The following is a 14143-nucleotide window of genomic DNA, read 5'->3' on the forward strand; positions in this document are numbered from 1 at the left end:
GCTCAACCACTTACACTTTTTCTAGATGCTTGTGAGGGAGGGAAGTAGGCACTTTCCTGGGTCCTGAATTTGGAAGGTTAGGTGTTTTTTACTTAATTTCACAAAGCTGACGGGACATTTGTGTCTAAGGGGTTAAAGCCGGTCATCACCATGATCGGTGACGTCTGGCATTAGAGATGGTTCCTGGTGGCTGATAGTCGTCAGGACCACCCAGCTATGACCTGCGCTCAGCTCCTGAGTAGTGATGAGCGGCATTGCCCATATTCGAATTCGCTATATTTCGCGAATATATAGACGAATATTCATCTTATATTTGCGAATTTTGCGTATTAGTTATATTCGCATATGCGAATATTCGCGCATGCGTATATTCGCATATTCACATATTAGAGGAAGAAAACAGTGAGGGGGTGGGCAACTTTACTATTGGTTGCTAGGGATGTTGTTGATAAGCTCTGACAAGTGTATTTGCATTATTCTAATTGGCCCACAAGTGAAAAGAAGGAATATGCGAATATTCACATATGCGAATATGCGCATATGCAAATATGCGCATATATGCGGAAAAAAGTGAATATTTGTAATTTCGAATATATAGCGAATATATTCACGAATTTGCGATATTCGCGACAAAAATTCGAAATGCGAATATGCATGCCCAACACTACTCCTGAGCGCGTGTCATAGAAGGGGAGTGGGACGCTGTTGTCCACAAGAGGTTAAAGGTTGAACTGCGGAAGGTAGAAGTGATTCTCACGCCTACTGGTAGGTGGTGTAGCTTTGCGCCTAAAAAAGTACCTTTGCGCACAAAACATAAAAATATAACAAATTTTGTAACTAATGTATAAATATACATATAGTTAAAAGTTATGATCTACATTTTATAAAAGTTTTTTTTGTGAATAACAGCGCATATTTTATATTGAATATATTAAAGTCTTATGTGTTAGTGTTGAACATGGGGCATTGGCGTTCTTTTCCTATGTAGGCGAAACACACTTTTTTGAAAGTTTTTCATTATATAGTGTCCAACAATAAAATTAATGAATTTTTTTTTTGCTCCATTTTTTATAGTTTTTTTTTTTTTTTTTTCTCTTTGATCTTCACTCTGGCCAAGAGATGGAAATATTATATTAAAATATTAAATCTCTGTTAAAATATTATGTTATTAAAACTTCTTAATATGGTGTATGACAATGGGGTTTCTCAACTAGATAACCCACTCAAAGACATTGTCTAGTATCATTGTTTAGGGTGAATAATATGGAGACACATTGAGAAAATAGACTGTTGATGCCAAGTTTCTTCTCTTTAACCCATGCAGGTACTGACATACAGTTCATTTATTGCCAGAGTGCAGATACAAGCAGTAATACTAAAGAGTTCCTTTAAAACTTCCATTATATTTATTTTTTAAAGGGGTTGCATTGTTGTGTGTCCTATTGTATAAGCTGCGGCCACCAGGGGAAGCCTCTTTCAAAGCATGAAGACTTCTTATTTTGGGATAAAAATAACACATAATAGTCCTTCTTAGTATCAGCCACTGCTGCTCTCTGGTGTCCTCCTGCGCATTATCAGGGATCTCAGATACTTTTTGGAAACATTCTTTTAGTATTGTCTCTAGAGCGATGATATCATCTTCCCTCTGGGTATTTAACACATCCAAGAAGTTACATTCTTTCCATTTTATCTTATTAAAATAATTATTCTCATTATCAAAACATTCTGCAAGATGTAAAGCTTCAAATTCAGTTATGACAATGTTATGGGATAAAGCGTTATCTGGAGTAACAGGCTTAGCCGTGATCATGTCATTGACACAATAAGGATGCCTCGCCACGTCCTACTTTCTCATGATGGGAAATGTACGGATTCATTTAGCAGATTAAACCAGAATGACATATAAATGGACGCACTTGTGTAAAGTAGGGCATAGGCAGCGGAGAACTCATTACAATAATAAAGAGAGGACGCTCGGGATCTGATAAGCAATATTGCAATCTACACTTTCTGAGTATTATTGAATAACCTAAAGCAGATCATCTATGAACTAATGATTGCATGCAATTCATATTGTATGAGGCTATGGATGATAAAGAAATTGAATAATTGATGGAATTAAGGCCTTATTCACAGGGCCCTAATGTGGTATAGGCCTATACTGTCAATTTTATATGAAGACATGCATAATGACAGTGTTTTCTGTGAAAAAACAAACAAAACAGTCATAGCAGAATAGCATACTGCATAAACTCTTAGAAGTACCATTCATTGGCACACAACTAGAACCTACATACCCTTTATATGGACCCATAGGGACCTGCCCATGAATAAGGTCTATGCAAATGCAATTGCCTTTTTGAGACCTTGACAAAGCATGAGTACACAGGAAATGACTGCAGGCTATTTTCTTTGCATCCTGTCGCTGTACTTAAGTGTTTTTTTATTTTTTTATTTACCTGGTATAGCAAGATATTAATACAACTTCAAAAAGGGGTGAAGGGAAAGGAAAGCAAATGCAAAGGTAGTTGTAAGGTGGTCCGTGGGTTTACTTGGCCTCTTTGAGCTGAATGTACCTTTTAGATCCATCTTTGGTAGGTACAGGCAAGATTCAAATATGTTTCCTCTTTTGTTCTTTGGTTGTGAAAGCAGATTTAGGTCTGTATAAATTAGTCACTATGTTATGGACTTGTGTTATCTTTTGAGGCAGATGTCTCACATTAACAATGATTAATAACATTGATATTCCTGTAAGGGGCACATTTGTTGTTATCATGGAGCCATCTCAAGTATGAAAAGATAAGTTACATTGAGTCATCTTTAAGTCTCTGGTAATCCTTCTGGAGGTTAAGTGTTCATGTCACTAGGGACATGTCAACATTTTTCATCCGTAGGGTTCTCAGTGTTGAGACTTCCACCAATCAGGAGAATAAGATATAGACATGGCCGTGTGCTTTACTCCCTGGTTCTCGGTGATCTTTCTCTTATTGCTTTATTCTAAGGCTATGGGTCTCTGCCACACTTTTATTCCTGCTCGTTCTCCTAATCAGCACTGAGACACAAGCCAATCCAAACTTTTTTTCAAGTGACATGGCCTAAATTGTTAATTTGGAGGGGAAGTGTTCCAAATAGCTAGATACTTATTGTTATGAGTAGTATTCCTTTTTTGCCTCCAATTTAAATTTTGCAACGTGTTCTTGCAGGGTTTGTGAGAGGAAAGAAAGGAAAATAAGAGGGGAATGGATGGGTACTGAGGAGCCACCAGATCTCAAAATACACTAAAGTCAGTCATGTTTATGTGATTTTCAAGGACTTTATTATTGGTTTCTATTAATCAAAAACAATAGTTGGAATGGTCCAGTCCATTCTTAACAGGTATGTCAACTTTTGTAAAAATAAGTGTAGAGTTGAGAATACTGGATCTAGCTATCATTTCTGTAAAATCGTTTTCAATCTTTTTTGAAGTGAAGCAATTCTATCACATTCTCCTAGGATGTTACCAGAAAGGGCCAAAAAGGAGTGAAAGGCATGTTATGAGGCCTATGTGTTTTATTTTCCAGAATGCCTGTATGAGTGGGCATACTCAGAGGAACATCGGGATTCTGGAACATGTTGGCTCTGATATATTATCCATAACAAAGGTCCTTAGCGGACTATATAACTATATAGAAGATGCTATGAAACATGCTCAATAGAAAGCTGTTAGGGTAAATTTAAGTTATTTAAAAGAATAATATTTGGAGTAAATCCTGTGTTACAAGGGGCACACCTTGCTATTCCTGTGTTGTTGTTCTTGTAGTAATTTGAATTTGTAGTAAAATATTGTATTTTGGAATAGCTCTCTTTCAGCCACTTATAGTAGTTAATCTGAGGCAGAACAGATGTCCCAATCCCCATCTCCTACTGATCATGAACAGTAAGGTATCCTTGAGGTCAGATGTTGGCTAGGTCAATGGTTGATTTAGCACATTGATGAATGAGAGTGAATAAACAGTAAACATTTAGTACATTGTATTTTTTATTTATTTATTTTTTTAGTTTTTTGTGATAGATGAGAAATTGTACAACCTGATGTCTAGGGACTTTGGTCCCCTACTTCCTTCATGTTGTTGGAAAATATGGAATCCTTTATGGAGTTTCTTGCCTTTCCATATAAAGATATAAAATATTTTGCTAATGGCTTTCTGTTCTTTGGGTCTTAACTGTATGGGTAGATATTGGAATAAACAAAGTAAGCTAGAAAATCATATCATCTTGCAGAGGTTAGCCCTTCCTATAAAGGTCCACAAAGCCTGTAGAGAGGATGGGAGTTTAATGCTAAAGGAACATAATTTGGAAGAGGTTCTAGTTATATGAACTCTTAGATATGTCAAAGTTTTCATCTGCCATCTGAAGGTGATTTCTCCAGTACAGGTGGGTCAGAAGAGCCTTTTGATTTGAGTCTTATTTGTGCCCCATTGGGGCTCCCACATTGTTTATTCCTTGGATATCACAGTGGTTGAGAACCAAGTACAAGTAAGTCATCAGCCAATGAGGAAAGTCTAAACTTTTTGATACCAAAGAAAATGCCCTGGAATCCTACCTATATGTGTAGATGTTGTATCCCTGTGTATGTTCATGGGTGGCAAGTTTAGTCCATTTACTAGTATTGTTATGCAAACTTCAGTTTACATGAAGATGAGGGAATTTTAAAAGTATTTAAAAGATGTATTTAGGAGGTGCCAAATTATTGAGTAAAACACCTTTTCAGCATCTAAACTCAAAAGACGTGTAGGGAGGTATCAGTATTAATGTCCTAATACTGTTGCAGCCACTGCTGAGTGTGTCCCCCTGGTTAAATGTCTGCTCCTAACAAATCCCACTTATGAGGGGATCAGAAGGTTTAGAAGAAATCCTTGCAGCCTATTTGTGAACCACTTTCAGCACAGATATGGGTCAGTAATTTGCAACATCTGCGGAATCCTTATTGCTTTTAGGAATAAGTATTGTGGGTGCTTGAGGAAATTCCTCTATCCACCATTTTGGTAGGAGTTGTTTAGTATGGTACTTAGCAAGAAGTTTACATATGGTGGAAGCATTTTATAGTATTCTATGGCTACCATAACTGGGCCTGGGATCTTATTGTTAAACATGTTGAATATAGTCTGTATAACTTTTTGTGCACAAAAAGGTTTAGATTGCAGTTCTCTGTATTCAGATGTGAGTTTTTGAGGACCTCAGTCCCTAATCTTCATCATGGTCTTCTCAGCTTCCCATGAGTAATCTACTCTGTTGATCTGAGTATTGTAACTCATCTTATGGCCTCCATAATACTTGGAGAAATCACGCTAGGACCCCAGACAAAAATGCAGTCAGTCATAATCTTTTCTTGGTTTTGGGCAGATTATCAAGGCTCTTTGAAGAGTCTATTTGAACAGGCTTGCTAACCGTTGTCAGCAACAACTAGAAAAAGTATTGCCATGAATGGTTAGGGAACTATTCAACTGTTTCTGGCGCAAACCTCTCTAAAATACACCCTTTCCATACAATCCTTTCCTGCTTAGGGTACATAGAGTCAAACCAAAGGAGTGCTGGACTCTTTGAGGGTTCGCCTTAAACATCAAAGATTTAATAGCACCGAAATATTGATTTCCACAAATGTATTTATTTTTCCATACATATTTTAAAGGAAGCAGGAAGTGGAAGGAACTAGCAGCAGGAAACTTGATGTTTCTTTATTTACGGTTCTTCTTCACTGTCACATTGAATAGCAATATCTTATTTAGACTTCCAGATCTGTTGGCAATTGGCAAGAGCTATTATCAGGATGCAGCATAGATAATAATTGTAATACAATAGAATAACTGTTGTTACAATTGCTTTTGATTGTACAAACACTAATGGGCACCTGGGGGTATTAATGGGCAACCCACATTAGAAAACATTAATAGCAATCTGAACAAAATAGCCTGTAGCTATCAATGATAGTGGGACCACTTAAGGTAATTATGAATAATAAGAGCTGGCAGGAAGTATAAATGTTTAGAATGCTGCACTATCTATATTATTACCTCCAATGCTTTCATGCTTTTATGGAAGTTTATTTCTTTGGGTCCTAGCTGGAATGCTTTTTACTGAAAGCTTGATTCTCCATAATGACTGGGTGTCTTATTGAAAAAATAGTATGTACTTGTCTGACAAGCAGAACACTGAAATTATATCCCAAGAAATCTGGATGGCAAATCTTATCCAGTTATATCCTCTGTGTACCCAATTAAAGAGACCCTACCGTGAAAATAAGTGTTTTTATGTTTTACCCTTGGATCAGTAAAGGTGCGCTACATCCACAACAGATGTAAAAGTGCAATGTACTTAAAGGGGTACTCCACTGCAAGGTCATTTTGTACACAATGGTGCCTTTCCTTATGTTGCACCAACCTGTCTGGGGAGTGTATTCTGTAGTGGTAGCGTTTTTTTTTTTTTTTTTTTTTTACATACTGCACTTTTCTGCAGGAAGTAGTGTAGTTCTTTGCAGATGTGGTGACTGGCGAACACATTTTATTCTCTTTGGCGGCCATGTTGTGTTTGGAACGTCATCTTGGAGGCTTCTGACATATATCTTACCACCATCCTCTTCTGTCCATTGTTCAGCACGCTCACTGTTTGAATATGGTAATCTATCCAAACTGATCCACCTTTCTGGGGTGCATGCGAATCCCAGCCCGTCACTCACCTCGCTCCCCTGCCTCTGTGTCTCGGCTCTTCGCGCGTCCCCATCTCCTAGGGCGCGCACGTGCTGGAGCTCTGAAATTTAAAGGGCCAGTGCACCCATAATTAGTGTTTGCACCTGACACACTTCCCTGACAGATATTCAGTGCCCCTAGCCTGAGATTAAGCATTCCATTTTGCCTGTTGCCTTACCTGTGTATCCAGACCTTCTACTAAGTTATTTGACTCCGCACCTTTGCTGCCTTCCTTGACCTTCTGCTACGTTTTACTATGGTACTGCTTTATCCTCTGGTACCTCGCCTTGCCCAAATACCTGTGTGGTCGAGCCGTGTCGGGGGTAGCAACCTGGGTGTTGCCTGGTGAAGACAAGCGGCACCTTAGACTCCGCTCCCTGTTATGGTCCTTGTCATCAGCCACACAGGTTAGGGGATCCACATCCAGCTTCGTGTCAGCAAAATAGGCAGGAAAGGCACATTCCACGTGCCACAGTGATGGTAATACAAAAAAACCTATGAAAATATGCAGACATACAAAAAGTTTGCCAGTGGAGTACCCCTTTAAGTCATTCTACACTGATTGATTGAATAAATTATTAAATAAATCACACAATAGTTCCCAAATTAGAAAATCTTTACTGATATTAATTGTGTAACAAAATGCTCTTTCAATGTTCAGTGGAAACCAAAGCCCAAAGCGATGGATTCCAAATCACAATGAAAATCAAAGTAGGAAATCCACATTATGTCATGATGCACCACAATGCACTGAAGCTTAAAGTGTACCTGTCACCAACAAAACTTTTGATATAATGTAGATAATACCATTATATGTATATTTGTAATATACACCAATTAAAAAATTTGTATATTTTTGGGTGAAAAATGCTGACCCTGCAGTTACTGCTTGTGTGTCTCTGTGAGGAGTCCAAATACAGGAAGCGAGGACAGAAGAAGCAGGGCTCAGTGCTGGCTCCTTGCTTGTCAATCATCCTGCTGTGTGAGCTGGGGGTTTGTCACAGAGCCTCATTGTGCAGAGTCCTGCTTGTCCTAAATGCACAGAGCCCTGCTTGTCCACCTACACTTCCTGTATTCGGACTCCTCATAGAGACACACAAACAATAGCTGTAGCAACAAAAATATACACCTTTCTCAACCAATGTATATTACAAATATACATATAATGGTATTATCAACATAATATAAAAAGTTTTTGTTGACTAAAGGTACACTTTAATGTCTAAGAGGTTCTGAATTGGATTCATATCTGGATAATGTAAGGGCCAGTCAATGGCATCAATTATTTCATCATCTAGAAACTCTCTACACACTTTGGCCATGTGAGCTTTGACATTGTAATAAAGCACGAGGAACCCAAGGTCCATTGCACTAAGGCCTGAAAATGGCTTAGATGAGATTAGCAGCAGTCAGTGTATTGTTAGCTATGACTTGGATGTTTGTGCAACCCTCTAAGGATATAGCTCTTCAGGCCATCACAGACCCACAGCCTAACACAGCATCTCCAGACCCATTCACTTCTGTCACATATGCTTAGAGCAAAATTAACCGGCACCAATGACAGGCCTGCTAATTCTTTTTTTTTTTTTTTGGTGAATATCAAGCAAGTTACATGGTGCTGGACTGTGAGAATGCGTCCTGGTAGAGAGCATCTGGTCCTCATGTCAAAAATAGCTTGCTGGAGGTCCTTTTGTAGGGCTCTATCAGTGCTACTCCTGTTTCTCTTTTTGAAGGCATGTATGCTTGTACTATAATGGGAGTTTGACTTCCTGTGGAACCTGAATGCTCTGCAGGTGCAACTTGGAGTTATACTGTGATTTATAAAGTTTCCTTTAACATAGGATAGTACATTTAAATAAAAAAGTAACAGTTGTAAGATGTTCATTACAGTACAGCCTTGTGACATCTAGTAAAAAGAAATGATGAATAAGTGTAGAAATTTCTTAACATTGTAGCCTATGACCAATGGATGGCTGGTTGATGGCACACATCACAGTCATCTGTCAAATCCATCACGTAAAAAAGTAAAATAAACATAAAACATGTACTCTTTTTTACTTTCAATAGTTTTTTATTGAAGCATTTTTCATATTAGTACAATAAAATACAAACAGTGGACCAAAGACGTCCAAAGAACAACCAATAATAATACATAGGTGAAATCCAACCTGAAACATACTGAAGTTTAGCACAAATAATCATGAGTGGTAAAATCAATAGTCTAACCCCAAACTGTGGTACCATTATTATAAGGTTAAAATAAAGATTGAGGATATAAGTACGGTCTTTTGGATCCTAGAACAGTAGGTTGGTGGAACATTTCATGGATTCATGCAATGTGGAGAGTCAATCCAGCACTGCCCTTTTTTTTTTTTAGAAAGGAGGAAGTGCCAGCACCTTTGGCTATAATATTTTCATATTTGTAAGTAGTGTTAATCTTTTGTATAATATGTGAAATGGGAGGGACAATAGCTGTTTTCCAGAGGCTTGTTAGTGTGGTTTTGGCAATGGTGCAAATTATACAGAAAATATCATGCATAAATGGGGGAAGTAGGTGAAGGTCTAAAAACAGTAAGACCATTTGTGGAGTCCACGATAGATGAATGTGTAGGACTTCAGTCAGTAGGTGCAAACATCCTCTCCAAAATTGTTGTATTAAGGGACATTCCCATAATTTAATTAGACCAAAAGGGGACTAAAGAGGCCAAGAGACACAGCTAATTACCTAACCCCAAGGCCGTAGCCTGGGGTATAATACACCTCTAAATAGTACCCCCTAAAACATAACTTTTATTGTATATCCAAATAAAATAAAAATTTTTAATTTTATAAACCCAGTGAAATTAATGTTAAAACAGAATGTCAGGTAGGTTAGTGTCTGTGAGATCTGAGCAACATTGCTCCACTATAAGGGGTTCTGCAGTAGCCCAATACGCCTACTCTGACATTAACTAAAAAAACTAGATTGCCGCCTCTACATGTTTCGCCGTCCCCACGGCGTTTTCAAGAGGCAAACTAGTGGCAACAACACTACAAAATGGCGGCAGGGGCTATTTATAGACAATGCCCCAAACATCATCACTCGGCGACAGCGTCCCGTCACCTATCCCATGCACCCTCAGATTGCTCCAATCCCTCTCAAGGATCCACAATCATATCCCAGGTCATATCCTCTAGGATCACCAATGGGAATACATAACGTGTACTGACCTCATCTCCCTACGTCCTTCGGGAGCGCTACGTCATACTGTGGGGCCTGCCGTTTACCATCGTGCCGCGCTTGCGCACTAAAGCTTACTAAACATCGCTGTTGTCTATCTACCGCAGGTGAGCCGGCGCATGCGCCCACACTTAAGTTTGGCATCGCTACGGCTCTCATTAGTGCGCATGCCCCCACACTTATACTATGATCCTGAAGCCTATTCTAACTGCGCTTGCGTGGGAAAATATAGTCATAACTAAGGCTCTTATATATATATGTAAAAGAGAGTAGTATACCGTTCTTCATTTCTTCTGTTCTATGTATTCTGTATCAATTATTACCTACCATAGTGCATAAAGATAGTGCATAAATGTGTAAGAACACTAGAGTGTAATGCATTAATATAATATATATATACAAAATACCCCAAATTTGCTTATATCATCCAATATACAATTAAAAATAATTAAATAATATAGTACACAACCAATAAATAATCAGTCAAAATTCAAATCCATTGTGAATAAATAAAATAAAATAATCAATGTGTATAAACATAACATCCAATTGATACAGTAATACCAAATGTAATACTTAATTATGACCTATATCCCAAATTAAAGAAGAATTGAACAGCCTACCCTAACTAATCCATAATGACAGCCCTTGCTAGATGTATTCGCCGGCAGGTAAGTATCTGGTATTTATTTTACGATATATGCATAATCAGTGTCATGTTCTGCATAGCAGATAAAGAACATACATTCGCACCAGAAACTGAACAGTATATATATATTTAATCAAGAATTGACCATATCCCAAGGGGGGGTCAGTACATATGAAAAAACACATGAAAAAACAAAGAATGTCAATCTAACCAGGATGAACTTTCCTTAATTTGCTCTACTCATGATCGTTTAACAGTCATCCGCCACCTATTTGTGTGTTAAAAACAACACTGGGAAAACCAAAAATATTATAATTAAATTAGTAGATTGTTAAATCTTAAAGAAATGCTGCATACGAAAACCCTTCATTCAGGCCATTGGGTGCCTGACTATGGAGTCTCCAAATCCATTTGGCTTCTTCACGTAGGAGAAGGTTATCAATGTCACCTTTCCGTGGGCCCAATTTCAGTTGACTGAGTCCTATAAATAGTAATTCTCTGATCCGTCCTCCATGTACCGCTCTCATATGTCTTGAGATAGGTGTGTCCTTCTCTGTTCTGATAGAACTGAGATGCTGAGAGATGCGTTTGCGAAATTCTTGTGTGGTTTTGCCCACGTACCACTTAGGGCAGGGGCATTGAGCAATGTAGATAATATTGTGAGAGCTGCAGTTAATAAACTGTCTAATCTCATAGTGGCATCCATCCACAGGATTCCTCACTGTTTTAGTCTTATTTATCTGTTGACAGAAGCTACAATGTCCACAAGGATAGCAACCAGTAGTGGTATTTCTCAACCAGCACTCTTTTCTACCTCCAGTTGCCAGATGACTATGGACTAATTGATCTTTAATACTGGGACCTTTCCTGAATGTAATACTAGGAGATCTTCCAATAACCTGAGCCAGGTCTTGATCCCGTGTAAGTAGATGCCAATGCCTCCGCATTATTGCCATCACCTGGTCAGTATGGCCGTCAAATGTTCCAATACATCTTACTTTCTTGGAGGTATCAGTCGTTCTCATAGTTGTTAACAGTGTGTTCCTATATGAACTACATGCCCTCTTGTATGCTGTTTTTAGATGTTTACGAGGGTAGCCCCTCTGCCTAAACCTCTCATAGAGATTCTTACTCTCCTTCTGAAAGTTTGCCTCCTCAGAGCAATTCCTCCTCGCTCTGAGGTACTGGCCAACCGGGATACTCCTCTTGAGGGATCCCGGGTGCCAGCTACCCCAGTGGAGGAGTGAGTTAGTAGAGGTAGGCTTACGGAAAATATCCGTTTGTAGATGATTGTTCTCATCAATATAGATCCTCAGATCTAGAAATTGGATAGATCTCCCACCTATCTCCGAGGTAAAGACCATCCCGATCTCATTATTGTTCAACTTGTTGATAAATTCCTGATATAGTTCAACAGGACCGTCCCACAACATAAGAATATCATCTATATATCGACCATAAAATAAAATGTGCTCAGTGAAAGAAATTAACTCATCACAAAAAACAAACGTGTCTTCCCACCACCCTAAAAAAAGATTTGCATATGTAGGTGCACAAGAAGCCCCCATAGCGGTGCCCTGTGTCTGGTGATAGAAAGTGCCATTAAAGATAAAATAATTGTGCGTTAGGATAAAAGTGAGTAAAGATAATATAAATTGGTTGTGATCGTGAAACAATGTGCTCTTAGTGCGTAGAAATGTTGAAACTGCCTCTATGCCAAGCTCGTGCCGTATATTGCTATAGAGGCTCTCCACATCCAAACTTGTTAGTATTGTGGAGTCAGTCACAGTAATATTGTTAAGTTTCAATACTGTATCTTTTGTGTCTTGTAAGTATGAGGGAAGTGCAGTGACAAAAGAAGAAAGTGCGTGATCCAAGTAAATACTACCACCTTGTGTAAGACAATTGTTCCCCGAAACTATAGGCCTCCCCCTAATAGGATTTGTGTTTTTGTGTACTTTAGGGAGTGCATAAAAAGTAGCAATGGTGGGACGGGGGTTGAGCATGGCTTGTAATTCATCTTTAGAGATCAGGTTTTTCTCTCTAGCAGGAAGGAGAAGATTTCTATATTCCTTGAGATAGTTATTAGTCGGGTCAGCGGGTAATACAACATACTTAGTTTCATCAGATAATAATGACATTACCATTTCAGTATAGTTTGCCCTATCCATTAGGACGATGTTACCGCCCTTATCACTGGGTTTAATTATCAGTGACTCATTATTCCTCAACGTGATTAGGGCATCAACAAACAGAGTTCAACCATGTACGTCTGTAAATCAAGGTGCCTCTCAAGGGGCACGTCCTCCATTTGGCAATGTTGGTTCTTCGTCCTCCTTTCTATCCATGATGCCGGATGGGGCTGTGACACAAATGGATATAGGGCATGGGCCACACAGTGTGATGGGCAATCTTGCACCGGGTACCCCATTTCCAAGGGGGACTTTGCCCACAGCAACATCTATCTCCCAGACAAGTGGTACCAACAATCAACCTTTTTTAGGGGTACCGGGGACGCAGTTCCCCCCTCCAGCAATGTTCTGACAAGGTCAGAAGATGAATGCACCATTGATAGTTATGGGGATGCTCTGCAGATCTATAACTTATCCACATATGTCCTCAACGACACGGAAATCTCACTTTTAAGGAGAGGCCTGTCCTTCACTCCAGTGCCAAGGTTTGATCTTTTCTCCTGGGTGAAGGACATTAATCTTTTTGCACGGAAGTTGGCCCTTCATAAATGGCATACCGAAAGAGCGAGTGATGAGAGGACACAATTACAACAAGATGAATTGGTTAGGAATCAACTGCACGAACTATTGCTGGAGAGTGAGGGGGCTCCAGCCTCATTTGAGGCCCCTCTCACTAATATGAAACCTAAGTCAAAACTTACCCCATGTTTTTCCCAATATCCCAATATAGAGATTTTTGTTGATGTGGTCTCACAGGAGTTAGGGAGTATTCGCCCCAAAAAACAATTGGTCAATTCCAACTTGACCCCACAAGAACAAAATGCCCTAATCACGTTGAGGAATAATGAGTCACTGATAATTAAACCCAGTGATAAGGGCGGTAACATCGTCCTAATGGATAGGGCAAACTATACTGAAATGGTAATGTCATTATTATCTGATGAAACTAAGTATGTTGTATTACCCGCTGACCCGACTAATAACTATCTCAAGGAATATAGAAATCTTCTCCTTCCTGCTAGAGAGAAAAACCTGATCTCTAAAGATGAATTACAAGCCATGCTCAACCCCCGTCCCACCATTGCTACTTTTTATGCACTCCCTAAAGTACACAAAAACACAAATCCTATTAGGGGGAGGCCTATAGTTTCGGGGAACAATTGTCTTACACAAGGTGGTAGTATTTACTTGGATCACGCACTTTCTTCTTTTGTCACTGCACTTCCCTCATACTTACAAGACACAAAAGATACAGTATTGAAACTTAACAATATTACTGTGACTGACTCCACAATACTAACAAGTTTGGATGTGGAGAGCCTCTATAGCAATATACGGCACGAGCTTGGCATAGAGGCAG

The sequence above is a fragment of the Hyla sarda genome, chromosome 6, assembly GCF_029499605.1.
Source record: "Hyla sarda isolate aHylSar1 chromosome 6, aHylSar1.hap1, whole genome shotgun sequence".
Lineage (NCBI taxonomy): Eukaryota > Metazoa > Chordata > Amphibia > Anura > Hylidae > Hyla > Hyla sarda.